We start from the raw sequence: 16,185 nt of genomic DNA on the forward strand, positions 1-16,185 counted from the left end.
TATATTCCTTCCACCATTATCCCACACCCTTAATATCCATTCCCACACATATTCCCCTGATTTCTGTCTGTATAAGTTGGAAAACTCATACAGTTCTTTTGGAGTATAGCGTACTTCCTCACAGGTCACACTTTGTACCTCACCCTTTGGGGCCTGTTGGGACTTTAGTCTAGTTATAGATCTTGAAGCAAAGACTGGTGGTAGAGGGGGATCATTAAAAGAATTAGAAGTACCCTTCAAGCCATTTACCTCAGGACATTCTGTTGCAGTTTCATCTCGTGAAACAGGATTAATCTCTCCAGACAGAGGAGTGAGGGCTGCTTCCTCAGGGGAGGTGATTACAGGTTTAGCAGACACTGAAGGGTTAATCTCTTTAGGTGGAGGTTGGATGGCAGGCTCCTCAGGGCAGACTGGAGGTGGGGAAGCTGTTTCCTCAGAGCAGACTTGGGGGTCGGGGGGGGGTTTCCTCAGGACAGACCACTAAAGGTATATCTAACAAAGACTCAGCAGAATCCAGAGTTCCAGTGTCCTCACTGCCATTATTATCAATCTATATGTCTCCATCCCAAGTTTCAGGATCCCATTCTTTTCCAATCAGTGTCTTTATAAAAGTGTCTCACTCAACTGTGGGTATGCATGAGTCCAAATTCCATAGGGCAGGCAGCAGACTGGCAACTCCAATGAAGATGTTCGATGAACTCCTCAGGCAGCAAATTGGCAACTCCGATGAACTCCTCAGGAAACGCTTTGGCTGAAGAAGAAGTGAAGGTCCTCTATCTGTCTCGCTTAAGTCTTCAAATGATTGGATTAAATCCAGCTGATTGCATTCACTCATTGTGGAAGACACGCCCTTTGTTGATGTAATCAATCACAGCTGCAGCCAACTGACTGATGATTTAATAAACCAGCCTTCTGGTTTATTAACCAGCTACAAATGTCCTTGCAGTAACCATTAGGCCAGTGCTTGCTTGACCAGACACCTGGGTACCATCACCTTTGGACAAGTTGACACATGAACCCGACCATCACAGGGGGATGAGAATCTAGGGAGAGCCAGGCCAGAGGACAGTATGGAGGGAGGCTATGGCTGAACGGCTGCAGGAAGCCTTGTGCTGCCCACATGCTCCTAGAGCGCCTCAGCTGCATCAGCCTGGGCGGTGCTATGTCCTGCCCCACTCCACTCAGGCCCTCCAAAAGCTGAGCTGAGGCCCAGCCTCCAGAAGGGAAGGTTGGCAGCCAAAGCCAGAAAGCAGTAGCCCCAGCTGAAAGCGATACTGCTCATGGACCCCAGGCTGCTGAGGTCCCAAATGGACATGAGCTTGGGTATGAACATGGCCAACAACCACTCATCATTTCTGATGAGTTTTGCCACATGGAGCCCGACAGCAAACAGGCTCTGTCCAACTGTCCCAAGAGATCTGGGGTTCCTAGGCAGTTCCCACTTCCTTGCTGGCACCACTGCTGGGAAGTATTTTTGGGAAATAAAGCAGAATGGCATCTGAGCATCTCCAAGGATCTATCAAGCAGAAAGGAAAGGTACTTTTATCTTCAGAGCTTGGATTCTGGACTGTATGCCTGAGAGATAAAATGTAGTTCCGTGCCAGCTACAGCCCTAGATTACCCTTCATGTGGACTTTAACCTAAGCCATGCTGGGATTTTCCTAGATCCGGAGATGGGAACCTCCCTTTTTGCAGTGCCGGCAAGGGGTCCCACTTTGATACCTTCACCAATGAGCCTCTACGTCCACCCTCTGCCCTGAGATCTGAACAGAGGGGCAGCAAATGCACTGTCTTAGAATTTGTCTCCTGAGACATCTGAATATCAAAAGTCCCACTCCTAGGGTCCTCTGGAGAAGAGAAATAAGACTTCTGTCCACAAAGGGAGACAAGTACCTGCTCTGGAAGGACACACCAGGAACTGTTAACATTGGTTGCCTTGGAGAAGGTACCTGGCAGGTTGGGGACACATAGGAAGGGACTGCCTACTGTTGTAGCCTTTGATTTTTGTACTGTGTTCAAGTGTTACCTATTTTTAATAAAGCATTTAGAAAGCAAAAATAAATTAGACGTAAATAAAATAAAACATATGCAAAACATCTGACTTAGCCAATGTTAAGAAAGCGTCCTAGAACCAAAAGGTAAGAATCAGGTATTACCTTAAGAAAGTGATAACATTCTTAAGGTAACACTGATTTAATAACACTGACAAGATAACTACTTATTCTTGCTGATCATTTTTTATTCATAATTTTAAGGTAATGCCTGTACCTATCCCCATGTCTTAAGTTCTCAGGTGGGGATGGCAAGCTCACTGAGAGAAGAGAACATGGCTTTTTGTACCTCTCACCTGACCTAGCCCAGATTCTTGACTGTTTAAAAATATTAGATTCTATTTAAAAAAAAAAAACATTTTACTACATTCAAGTGTCTTCTTTGTGTGTGGGGGGGAGGGGGGAGGCACAGGAACAGAGGGGCCTTCTTTTTCATTTCTGTTTCTCCCAGCCTAGAAGTCTTTCCTTTTTTCTTTTTCTTTTTTAAGCATTAATGGTAAGATCTAATTTTCAAAGAGGGCCAGCGATGGTGTCTGCAGATCAAAGAGCCAGGGTCATCCAAGAGTGACCTGTCCTCTTATCCTCCAAAACAATTCAAGGGCTTGAGTTCATCCAGTGGACCTATCCCACTCCTCAGTGCAGAAAGCTATCGAGTGGCCATATCACGCCTTCATTGGGATATTTTTTTTCCCAGAAGGAACATGTTTCTCATGCAGCGATCTTAATAAATGCAACTGGGCTCCACTTCTTGGCTTTGAGGTAATGAAAAATTAATTACTGTACTTTGCAAGTAATAGTTTCCACTCACAGCACTCCCTTAGAAGTAAATATATCATAAATAGTTACTATAATACCAATAGCTGGTAGATTGGGCAGCCTGTCGTCCATAAATCCTTTTTCAACAGACATGTTATTTCTTCTGGGGAACAAACAGATTTGTTTTAGATCAGAGAGTCAACTGACAGATGGCCTTTGTGAAAACACACCATTTGCATAAATAAATTATATTTTTTTACCATGGTATTCTGCTATTGTGGATTTGGAAAATCAATGTCCCCTTCTCTATGAATGAGTCTAAATTGTAAAGAGCAATTTTGTTTCCGTGTGAGGCCAAATTGCAAAGATCTCCCAACACAGATGGTAAGGTCCAAATTCTCTAGCTGCCTGCTGTCACCTCCGATCCCAATCCTCCAAGGAGCTCTGCCTGGAGGGAACAGGGGGACATCCCAAGGACTGCTGTCACCATCACTGAACAGAGCAAGACACCAACTGGCACACTCCCCTCAGCTCTGGGTTCTATTTTCTTTAAATTTAACAAGCCTCCATGCTTTACTTTCTTAACCACAACTGTGCCTAATTGGGGCTAACAATGTATTTCTCTTAAAAACCTGACAGCTTTAATTCTCCTTTATAATACAGTTCATAAGCAAATGCTAAACATTTGGTAGATTCCTTTAAAATCCAATACCAGCCGTAACTCTGAGCCTACTACAATCACAGCCACTATCTATCGTATAACATACACACATGTAACATACACACCAAATGTTTATTTGCATATCAATGTAGATTTATGCACACAGATATGTACCTATGCACGCATATACCCACTCACATCACCCTTTCCCAGAACCAAAGTTTTAGGACTCAGGGTCAAAAAGGACCTAAGTTGTTTTTTAAGCACTGGGACTAGTAAAACTTTCTTTTGTTAGAGAACAAGACGTTCATTTAAGCCAGAGATACTGAGAATGGGTTTTGTTGGCCTGATGATCACCTATGTGTTCTTTCTTTAAGGATCCTATTCCTTTCCATAAATGATTAGGATCCTGAGGCCATCAGTCTGATCAAGGAAATAAAAGTTTAATATTAATCATATTTACTGTTCAAAATGTAAGAACAGGAAAGACTGCATATTTCTAGCTAAAAAAAAAATTTAATCAGAGTGCCTCGTATTTTCCTGGCTACAAGGTACTTTTGGAAGCTGTATTTATTCTTTAGAATAGTGGGGGCACCATTTAGCTTGGTGTTTTTTGTCTACAGTTATAACCTTAGGCCTCCAAGTTGCTATTCAGTTATGCTATTTGGCACCCTGATGGAATTAATACATTACCTAGAGTTGTCTAACTTACATCCAAAGAAGAGCTTAAAGCAACAATTTCTATCTGTTTTTATGACACTTCCAGAGAATCTCAGGTTACTTCAAAGAGGATTAGAAATTCTCAAATAAAATTTATCCAAATAAACAAATTTTATATACATATATCTGCCAGGTAAGTAAGCATATACAATTCCAGCACATACTACCACATACCTACATGCATACACACACACACACACACACACACACACACACACACACATAATCCTACTGGAAGAGCAATGAGTCAGGAAATTAATGGGGTAATTACATACCAAGATCCCAGAAGTGTAAAATGATAAAAATTATAATAGGCTTCATAAATTGGGTTAGAGCTAATCATGGAAAATAAAAATCAATCCAATTCAGACAAATCATAAACTTGGATCATGAGAAAAGAAAAAGATTTGGGGGGCAAAATCGACGAAGCTGTTTTTCAAACGGATGATTTTGTAAATGAATTATTAGGAGATCCAAGAGAATATGAACATGACTGCATGACTAATTCTCTGATTTGTTTTTGTTTTTTTTTTATCTCTAAATCATGCTACATGTCTGAATCTAAATGGAGAAGCTCATTCTGCATCTCAACAAAAATTTTACTAGACATTCTGTTGCTAATGGAGTCAACTCACAATCAATATATTTTTCATAATATTATGCACACATACAAGGTGAGGGTTAAGAAAATATTTTTAAATGCAATGGTAATCAACCAAACCTCCTGTAATTAGACTGTTTGCTGAGACTTTGAGGATATGTGCTGAGAACAGTCTAAGAAGCTTTCAATCACTTGACCAAGTGCAAAATCCCTTTGCCTAAAATGAATGGTCTTGGTAACTTAACTTCTAGGCTGGCGCACTCACCTACCTCCAAATGAAGAAAGTAACTATGAGCGTGGACTTGCCACTTCCTAGCTCTGGAACCAAGGTCAATTTCTCATCCACCCCCTGCCTCAGTTTCTCCATCTGTAAAAAGGAGATAACAGTGTCTACCTCATAAAGTTGCTGTGAGGACAAAATGAGTCAGCAAGGGTTACGTGTCTGGCCCATAGTAACACTCAGTAAGTGTAAGCTCTGATTCCTACCATTATTTATTATTCCATTCATCAGAGGTTCCTTGACCTGGAGACCACTGCAGAACTCAAGATGATTCATGAACCTATAATCATGTTGATTATTTCAAATGTATTTAACTGTATAATATTATCTCAGTGTTAAATTTTTGTTCATGAGTGGAAACAGATACATTTATTCTGATGTGTATATTGAATTGTCTATTTGTCCCCTATACATCCTGAAAAACGTGGAGTTGGTGGAAATTGCATTAGGCTGGGTATCTGGATATCCATCAGAGACTCTGCCATTAATTTTACCATTAATGCCATAATTACCATCAATTGCCTAGGCTGAGTGGCTTCACACCTGGGTACCAGATTTGGACCAGGGGAACTCTATGGTCCTTTCTATTCTTTGAGCCACGGAGTGTTATGAAACCAAAGAGGTGACATCCTACTTGAAACAAATTAAATAAAGTCCACATAAAAATGACCATGTGTACCATTTTGGGTGTGAGAGGAATCACAACAGAATGTAAATCTAACATGTATCGATGAATTATTCAACTATATTTCAGTCAGCCTCGCTAATGGGGTCACAAGGTAGGAATATTTCTTTTCAGGCACTCCTAGAAGGCTCCTGTCCTCTTGAATGTTGGCTGGAGGTTAATTCTGGTCAAGAGTGGGCACCAGAAATCTGTATAAGAAAGAAGGTAGAAGCGGTTCCACTAGGAAGGGAGAAAAGAAACCATTATCAGATGCCTCAGGGGATCATCTAAAAAAAAAAAAAATTAAATACATGTCTTGGGGGAAGAGGACTTTATCCTGACTAGATCTGGTAACTTCAAAGGCAGAGAGAGCAATGAGGTCATCCAGAGAGAGGCTTAGGGAGAATGAAGTCCTAATGCACATCACTGGGTCCAGCACAAGTTGAGAAACCACATGAGAATACAGGCTTAAACAGAGAGAGGCTTATTTATGCCTTTATGTCATATGCATGACCTTTTGGGGAGAAGCAGAGGAAGGTGGCTGATTTCTCAGCGTAACACTTGTTTAAAATGTGCGTGCTTTAAACAGCTATCTATGAATGCCATCAACAGTCCTGATTAACTAGTATAAATCCTGAGGGCACTGGACACTTGGATTGTTGCTAGGCAGGCAACTGGAGGCTTTCAATCACCCCAAGGTCCCCCCATTGCCTAAATATTTACAAGTTTATAGGGGCAAATACACACACATATTACCAAATGGGAAAGGCTTTGAAAAGCATCCATTTGGCCAATGCTGAAGGATTCTGTTTTCATGTGGGCTCTCCTTTTTTGAAGAGATCAAAATTTTGCCGCTCACAATCCTTTGACTCATAAGGAAGAAATCAGAGGAAGAATGGATGATCCACAGCAAGTTAACACTTCCCACTGAAGTAAACAAATCCTTCTGCCTCCCACTCCAGCCATGGAGCCCGGGCCAACATCTTCACATTACAAAGGAAACCATCCACCGGCTCCCAGAAGAAGGAGCAGCTACTAATGCCCATTATCACACCTGGCATTGTCCACCCCCCACCCCCAATTAAAGTGCATTTTCTAGAAACGAAGAAAAATTGGTCCTGAAGACAATAGCCTCATACTCATCTTAATATCCGTTGGGATATTGCCAATTAACACACTGTGAAGCAACCCATTTAAAAATTATGTCCAGGCATACCGTCTTACCCACCATAACATAATCTGGTACTCCAAATAGATCGCAATGCTGGATTCTAAATCTGTCTTGATTTAAAAAAAGTCAACAGGCATAGGCTGAATTCCTCAATTCTTGTGGCTGTGGCTGCCCTATGCTATCTTCCCGGATGTGAATGTACTTGTAATTATTTAAGAACACAACATCGAAGGTGACATTTTTCGCTTTCGCCTTCTAAGACTCTCCCCAGAACTGCCTGATGAACGCCCACGCAGTCTTCTCCCACCAAAGGTGGATCCTGCTAACAGGAGACACTGGATCGTGACCATAGCGTCTCTGTCCCCAGCTCTGGGGAGAGCCCCATCTTAGCAAGTGGCCCTCGGCGCATCCGACAGCTTCGCCAGCAACGCGGAGGCCGCGCGGTTTCATCATTAATGCTCCTGAAGGACAATAGCTCATCAAGCCCCACCGAAAGCCCCGGACCCGTCGCGGAGCCTTGGGCTGGCGGGGGATGAGGCTGAGCGACTCCTCCTAGAGGTGGTTATGTGGAGAAGGAGCAATCCCTTCTCCCTCCTCCTCCTCCCCCTGCTACTATCCGCGGCCCGGAGAACTGCCGCTTGCCGCCATTGACACGCACAGATAGAGCCCAAAGAAAGGCAAAGAGTCCTGCCCGGCACCGGCGCCGCGCGGGCCGAACCTGCGCCGGGGAGGGGCGCGCAGAGGTGCACCGGGCGCCCGGAGCCGGCGGCGCAGCACCAGGTGAGCCCGCCATGGCGATGGCATTATTGTTTTAGAGGGCTTCGGGGTCTGGAAACAAAACGCACCGCTGGGGCAGTGCAGGGGCCGGAGAGATCCACCCCAGCCTCTCCCGCTAGCCCCTGCCGAGGGCATCCCCGATAGCCGACCCTTCCAGCCCCCAAAATGAATTAATAAAGCTGTCCAACTCGCTTCCTGGGGAAATAAAGAGGGAATTGATAAAGAAGCACCGAAATGCCTGCGGCCGGTAAGGGGCCGGGGGCATCCTGGGCAGTGAGGGAGAGAGAGGGGATACAGGGTCCGAGCGGCGGGCCCCGGGCGAGGCTGGGACCTGGAGGGAGCGGAGGGCGCCTGCGGATGCGGAGTTTGGGGCGCGGAAGAGGGAGAAGGGGGGCGCCCGGCCGCCGAGGGGACTGGTCGGGGGCGGTGGGCTGCGCCGGGGCCGAGGAAGCCGGGGCAGGGCCGCTCCGGGGCCTCCGAGGTGCCCGGGCTGACAATGGAAGGGACGCGAAGGCGCGGGTCCGGAGGCGGGCCGCGCGGAGAAGGTCAGGCCGGGGACGCCGGGAGGCGGGGGCGAGGACCCGGGGCTGCTGAACCGAGACGGGGCGCCGCGGGCGGCCGAGTGCCCCTAGAGCCGGCGCGGAGGAGGGCTTGGGCCGGGCACTCCCCTCCGGTTCCCTTTCCGGGGCGCCCGTGGAAAGGCGCGCTGCGCTTTCGCCGGGAAATGGCGGCCCCTCCGCAGCTCACCCGGCCAGTCCCGCTTTGCGCGGGAAATAAAAAAAAGGAAAAAAGGAATGAAGTAAAGTGGCTGCAGCGCAGGAAAGGGCTGCGCCGGACTCCGGGCGCGGTGCGAAACGCTGGCGGGTCGCTGTGGTCCCCCTGGGGCTTCCAGGCCGCTCTCCGGGGCGCAGCCTAAATCCCAGCCTTGCCAGCCTCCAAATTCACGCCCCTGTGAATCTTTCTCTACCTCACCTCGCGGGGGCGCCCTCAGCTCTTGCCCCTCTTTGTTCCTCACAACAATAGCCAATGGGCGGCTGAGGCCCCAAAGGGCCAAATTAGCCTCCTTCTCCAGGAGTTTGCAGTCGCTGATTGTTCCTGGCACGGTCATTTCTGGGGTTTATCAGCAGCGTTTTCCAAGCCCTCCCTCCCCCGGCCCGGAGTGGATAAAGGAACGACTGGGGCGAGAATAATCGGACTGGAGAAAGCGAGCGCAGGCCCATGTGTGTTTGAGGGCCTGGGATGAGAATCATGGCTCCCAGCAGCCTGTATAAGGAGTTCCTTTCTTACAAAAGGTGCTGGTGAACTGAGGTATCAGTTCAGCCCCTGGCCAGCTCAGGGGAATTGAAAACAAGGACCCAGTTCTCAAGTGCCTGCAGACCTCAGGAGCCCATTCCCCTAGGGGTAATCAATCCCCCGTGGCCAATGGTTTCCTCACTTTTCTCATTTGTTTATGTTGAATTGTACCCTCAGTGAGCTGCACAGTTGCTGTTGAAATGGTTCTATAGGTGAGCAAAAAAAGCATTAAAGAGTGAAAATAAGTCTTTGTTAGTTAGAAGCAGTTACTTTGTGAAAAACAAACTAAGCTACATGTAATTCTCAGTTCTTAGATACTTAACTGAAAGTTATCTCTTACACTTTTATTTAGAAAACTTTACTTATTCTCAAACTAAATGTTCAGATCTCCAAAATTTGGAGCCATGCTCGCTGGTATTTATAATTGCTTTAGCCCAAGATCATCCTATAAATAAATATAGCACTGCCTGGATGAAAAATTTATCTTGAATCACATAAGTCACACCTTTAAAATCCTTCTTTCCTGTATCCAAATTTCCTTTAAAAATCTGCCCTGTCACAGTTGCTTCTCACCTGGATTCATTTATTGCCATGCCTTAGACTTTATTAATGGCTTCCTCTGTTTCAAAACTCTACAAAAGAATTTACCTCCTTGGATCCAGAATGTTCCAAAGATTACGACCCCACTCCCTCACCATCCCATCTTCTGTTTGGTTCCCAGGATTTTTGAGGTGCCTTTGATCTGCTGTTTCCCAGTGGGTGAGACACCCTGCTAGCTCTTGTCTGAGACAACCATAACTTTCCACTGCCTCCTGCCAGCAAAGCAGGAAGCCAATCCTGTCTTAGTCAACTTTAAATGAAAGATATCTGTAACTTGTTTAGGGGGAGAGATATACAAAAATTCAACCGTCTTATGAATTTTTTGCATTCAGAGTTACATGCAATCTTGATCAGTGCCCTCAAAAATTGTATATTGCGCAGAGATGAGCGAAGAACTTCTGGGTTAAGAGACCATTCAAGAAACATTTAGTGAACACCATTATTAAAAACCTCTGGATGTGGGGAGCAATGCAAATATGAGGAAGTTGTGGGCCCTGCTCTCACAGACTTACAACCCCAAGTCTAGGAGATAAAATATATACACAGATAAAATAAGGCAAAAAGTGACTAATATTTGCAAGCAAGTGGGAAAGCAGATACTTTCACATCTGCTGGCAGGTGTAATTTGGAAAGCCATTTGGCACCATTGAAGTTAATAATGTGCACGTTCTGCGACCCAGCGATCCTGTTCCTGGTCTGTATCCTGGAGAGGCGGGCACACGTGTGCACGACATGTGAGGATATTCATTGCTGAGTGTTTGCGCTCTTCAGTTCTGTAAAACTGAAAACAACCTAACGGTCCCCAATAGGAGATTATGAAATAAACTCTGGTGCATATATTTTATGGAATATTAGGCAGCAGTTTAAAAGAATGTGCCAAATCTTTATATTCTGAGAAAGATCACCAAGACCTACTATAAAAAGAAAATTGCAGAGCAGCACATACTGTATGGGATTATTTGTATAAAAAGAAAATAAAACTATAAATTTCTATAAGTAAAAAGGAATACATAAATGTACAGAAAAAGTCTGGAAGAATATACCTGCTAAAATAGACCAGACTTGGAGGGGGTTGTCAAAGAGGACTTAGTCATATTATTATTTATATCCATCCTTAACTACCATTTATAATATTTGAACATTCTACAATTTGAATTCATTTATTTATTGCTTGAATAAATACAAATAATTTTAAAGTGATTGATAATCGTAATAAAAGTCACGTAATAATATGCTACAATCATTTTTAAAGGGAGAAGAGAATTTTCGATGGGAAGGGAGGGAATTGAGCTGGGCTTCATAGAGGATGTAGCAGGATTTGGCTGGAAAGGGGGAAAGGGAACACATGAGGTAGAAGGAAGCTTGGCGCAGAGCTCCTTTATCTGCAGCATGATTTTGTTGATACCCTTCCAAGGCTGAGTCCTGGCCAGCCCCACCAAGGTGTAGGATGAGAGGTGAACTAAATGAACCTTCACAATTTCCTTCATTGCTATGATTCTGTGAATATTTTAAATTAGGTTTAGAAATGAAAAAAAAAAAAAAAAAAAAGAGCCAGCAGAGAAGGTAGTCAGAGCTGGAGGATGGGGACTTTTTAAAATCCTGGGTCCATGCTTGGATGTCTATTGGGAATTAGGTTGGAGAGCAAGATAAGTGTTTGAGAAGATAATTGATTTCCCCCAAAAAATCACAAAAAGAACTCACAAATACTTTTGAAACAAGTATTTAAAGCTGGTTTCATTTGCTCATTCACTCATTTAATGAATATTTATGGAATGTCGACTGTGTATGTAACACTATACCAGGTGCCTTTTGGGGTCAAGCATGCAACAGGGTGTAGTTTTGTAAAACAGCCCAGGACCCGGTTCTAGGTGGGGGGGCGTGGGGGGTGGGGCACTAGTTCTGGTCTCACACCTACAGATGGCCACAAGTCATTTAACAAGCAATACCCCCCCCCTCTGCCCATGTCTTACCTTTCCTGGCTCAAATCATGAGGGAAGTAAATGATCGATAATTCGATTTCCTTCCAGTCTTGGATTATGATTTGTGAAATCCCATGCTTCTATAGTTGTGAGGATTGTAAATTCCCAGGCAGATGGCATATTGCCCTCCCATTATTGGTGGCTTATTTGTTTCTGGCTGAATTTAGGGAATACAGGATTAGACTAGAAGAGGCCAAAAGGCTGGGGGAAAGTATTTGCTTGTTGTGAGGGTTCCTGGTAGAACACTTGGTTCCTGGCGATCTCCGGGGTTAAAATTTCATTATCACCCCTTTCCTCCAGCTTGTGAGATCAATGAGGGGAGTATGAAGGTGTTGCTGAGTTTTAAGCCTCATGTTGTCATAAGCACAGCTTCAAACCCTATGGTATTATAGTAGTTGGAATAGATAGAAATACCCTCAGGAAAACATTAGCCTGCATTCTGTAAAAAGTTCTCTATAGCTATTTCTTTTGTGGAAATGTCATGAGAGCTAATATTTATTGTGCTTGTTTATTAAATGCCAGGCACTGTTGCAGGCACTTTAGGTGTGCTCATTTCATTCTTACAACAACACTATAGCTAGGTACTATTCTACCCTTCTTGCAGAAAAGGACTTAGGTTCAGAGAGGTAAAGGAGCACAATGCCACGCCCTCACAGCCAGGTGGTAAGAACTAGATGCTAGCATGCCAGTGATTCTTGGGTATGTTCCTTCTAATGTTAATGAAAGCAAATTTTTATTTTGAAGACACATTATTTGCATCACTATTTTATGGGACTATGTCAAATGAAAGATGAAGGGTATCAGTCTGGGCTGCCTAACACCGTACTGTAAACTGTCTTGTCACTAAGTTTGAAATAAGATAAATTTGGTGTTTTCTCTGAAGCCCTTACTGTTCACTTGTCCTTCTCACCATCCATCATACTTTGCCCGATTTATTTGACTGGCGTTGCCAACTTGGACTGGGAATAGAGTAAGTAATTCAACTCAAAATTCACATGCTTTGACAGAAATGTGGGGAAACATGTGCTAGGGCTAGTGGCCTCGAGACGGGGACGTTTTGTTCAGCTGATTCCAGGATGCCAGGGAAGTTACATACAGCGACCGTATTTTTGAACCCAAAATGACAACACACAGAGGATTCGGGGATTGTTTTAGATGAGAGAGACAGTCCCGATGATACAGTTTAGATGCTTAAATTTGGGATATTTCCATAACAACAGAACCAAAAAAAAAAATCAAATAAAATCAGACTTATCCTGGAAAAGCCAGGCCCTCTGTTTAGTGGACTGGCACTACCCCTGATGGATGTACAGATTATATGCCTCGTATTTTAAGCTGCCTCCACTGCTCAATAAAACCACTAACATTAAATAGCAAAAGAGTGGAGGTAGACTACACCTAGGTAAATTCCTATAGCTCATGCAATATACAGCATCACCTTTGGGATCAGGTGCTGATTACCTGGGTTTCCCACCAGAGTGCTAAACTTCTGCATTGATCAGGCTTTTAAGAATTTCAATTAAGTGATAATCGACTCAAGCATTGCCCTCTTGCTACTAAACTGAATTTCCACTCAGCTGTTCCTTTCTAAACAACGTGGAGCATTGTTTTGGCAGAGAAAAGGCAGCCCTGTAAAGGAAATGTATAAGTCACAAAACAGACTTTTCAGGTCCATTTTTTTCTTGTTATCATGGGTGAGGAAATAATGAGTTCAAGTGAAAAGTCACCTGGATGTGACTTCTACCCAGTTGTTCCATCTTACGAATGTAAGTAGCAAGTAGGGGTCAGGAGTGACGTTTTGAGCATCTTCATGGCACACAAGCATCTTTACATGTCGGAGAGGACCTCAGAGGTCAGCCGGTCCAGTGGTTCTCAGAAGGAGCTCTACAGAGCCCACAGGGTTCCTCGGAGGTCCCAAGGCAGGGCAGGTGGGGACTACGTCATCCAGGGGTCAGGGCACCTCCCCACGCCAGCCAGGACGGCTCCCCTTCCATCTGCTTATCTACTAGAGCATCTGGAAGGTTTTCTTCATGCCAAGGACGGTGTGAGGTAAAGCTGATTTGCCTGAGGACCACGGCTGGTTGGAAGAACTGGGTCCTCCTCTCTAGTACACTGCTCCTTCCATTTTAGCACCATGATGCACCGTAGAGATCTAGCTGGTTCCACACACGGATGGAATGGCACCTTGCCGCCCATGGTCACCCTTAGCTGGTGCAACTGAGGCATCGTACCAGGACCCAGGGGCTATGGGGGGTCCCACAGAACCATGCCCAGGGAGGGACACGGCCTGGCAACAGCACAAACACAGCAGTCAACTGGAGCAAGACCCTGCAGCCACCTGTCCCTGCAGAGCGTCCACTGCCTGAGGACTGGCCTTAAGGGGAACAGGGGAGGGAGGAGCAGGCAGGGAAGGGAGGGAGGGAGAGGGGTCCCGGAGCAGCTACCTCTGCTCAGAGCTCAGTCTGCTGTTCTAGTTATGAGAACAGGCAGCTGGCCCCACCCTTGTGCTCAGCTTCCCGGCAGCAACGGATGTCTCCGGAAGCAACCTGTGGATCAGGCAGAACCAGGGACTGTGGCCCACCTGCTGTCCGGTACTGGTACACTCACCCCCACCCCCAAAGGGAGCTCTCACACCCCTTCACTCCCACCCTGGACGCTCATCTTGCTTTAGACAAAGCCGGTTCTCTGCGGTGAGAAGCGAGAGAGGCCACAGCTTATAACAATAAACTGTACTACTAATTTGGAACTATTGTATGTCGGAGAAACAGGATATTTTGCCCCCTGTTCCTATTTGTCAGTCCTCAAATTGCTAAAAGATAAGAAGAGTGCAGACTGGACCCAGTGTAGGGTTTTGTTTTTGTTTTGTTTTCCATGAATAGATAGACTCAGGAAGGCAAACAGTTCATTTGCTGGTGGACTTTCTTCTGGGATACATTACCAATCAGATTTAAATAGAACCAAAATTATTTGCATTCATTTCTCATCCAATTAGTACCCTAGGTGGCCAAATATATTTATATTAGAAAATAGCATAAGTCTGGTAATGAAGAAATGAAAAATATATATAGCAAATTAAATATATAGCAACAACTTCTGCTTTTCTTCCTTTTTGCTTTAACCTTAGCTCAGATTCAAAGACAACCATGTACTGCGGTAGCAGCAGATATCCTAAATCCACCCCAGGTGGACATCCAGCCCCTGCCCGGGTCCCCTTTCCCCTTCCCCCCTAGAATGCCTGAGACGGCCACACCTTCTCTGCCTCCGAATTATAAAGAATGTGCTGGCAATTGAGCTTCCCGCTGGAATATTCCACGACATGATTTGAAATACTTTTTTTGAAAAAGGGAATGATCTGTTATCTGATAGTATAATTTAAATAAATCGGGTTAATGCTTGGTTCTAACATTCATGGTTGGTTAATTTGGTTAATTTGATCCGAGTGTCATTTTGATGAAATTGTATTTGATATAGCTCTTTATATTATAAATTGTTAATGCGCTTTAACATATATGACGCTAAAATTATTGACTATTCTCGTTCAGTTAAAGGTGGCCTTGGAAGAAAATGGTTTGGAAAGTATTATTTATGTAATAATGATTTGCCCTTGGAGTTCATAAATGGAAGTGCAATAGAGCAAGTGATTTTGCTAGTATTACTGAAAATGGTTTTTATGGCTACAAAATAATGCTAACAAACTATTATTATTTTAATACAGTACTTAGGGTAACACACCAAGATATATTAGAATTCTATTAGGTGTGACGCTGTCTGAGAGAATTTTTTCATACGCTTTAAAAATATATTTCTACATGTAGTTAATTTATTCCTATGGAATTCCCTTATGTCATACCTAGCTTTATTTCATCTCATTTGATTCTCCCAAAGGATAATTTCGAACTAAAAAAATAAAGATGCTTCATTACAGTGTCTACATTTTTTCATAAACATTTACAATATAAAATATTCTAAAGCACATACTGCAGATTAGGGAAATATCACAGGGACTAAAAATGAACAAATTGAACATATATTTCAGCAATTATAAAACAGTACACAAAACCACTAGGGAATGGTACCATGTTTTTCATGTTCATGAACGTTTCAGAAAACAGTATTCTAACTTTTTTTAAATTCATTTCCATTATTACAAAGCTGTAAGACTCTTATTTGTAGGTTTAAAATAATATATATATATAAAAAAACATTTTGATTTATGTACTTCTGAAGCGAATGACCTCAAAAGAGTACTTTAAAATAAGCTGTCATGATTCCAGGTCCTTTGTCGAGGTGATTCATCAGCCCGACCTGTGACACGCTGGCCTGTAATTATTACTCCCAAACCTCAAATTACTGACTGCTCTCCCTTTTAAAAAGCCTCTTTGCAGAAGCTTGACTGTAGAAAAATGGTCATTTAAATCAGGATTGCTGGAAACTTCTATTGGACCATCTTGCTGGTTGACTGAGAGTTCATCATATTCCTCATCAGTTTACGTAAAATAAAAATTTCAAGAAGTTGTTTGAAGTATAAAAAATGGTTTACTCTTCATCAGCTCTTTTTACTTGGGAAAAAAAAGCTTGTTTGCATTAAAAGGAAATGTTGATGTAAAGAAGTCAGATTATTTTGTCTTTTTA

General features: G+C 43.7%; 1 protein-coding gene across 1 annotated transcript in view; it reads left to right on the forward strand.

Moving 5' to 3' along the window:
• Positions 1 to 7,208: 7,208 nt before the first annotated feature.
• The window catches only part of LOC119510506 (core histone macro-H2A.2), a 39,835-nt gene continuing 30,858 nt past the window's right edge, over positions 7,209 to 16,185 (forward strand). Inside the window, exon 1 of the mRNA XM_037804850.1 lies at positions 7,209 to 7,684. The gene's annotated coding sequence lies outside the window, so the exon portion shown is untranslated. The remainder of the gene's footprint in view (positions 7,685 to 16,185) is intronic.

Source organism: Choloepus didactylus, chromosome 15 (assembly GCF_015220235.1).
Source record: "Choloepus didactylus isolate mChoDid1 chromosome 15, mChoDid1.pri, whole genome shotgun sequence".
Classification (NCBI taxonomy): domain Eukaryota; kingdom Metazoa; phylum Chordata; class Mammalia; order Pilosa; family Megalonychidae; genus Choloepus; species Choloepus didactylus.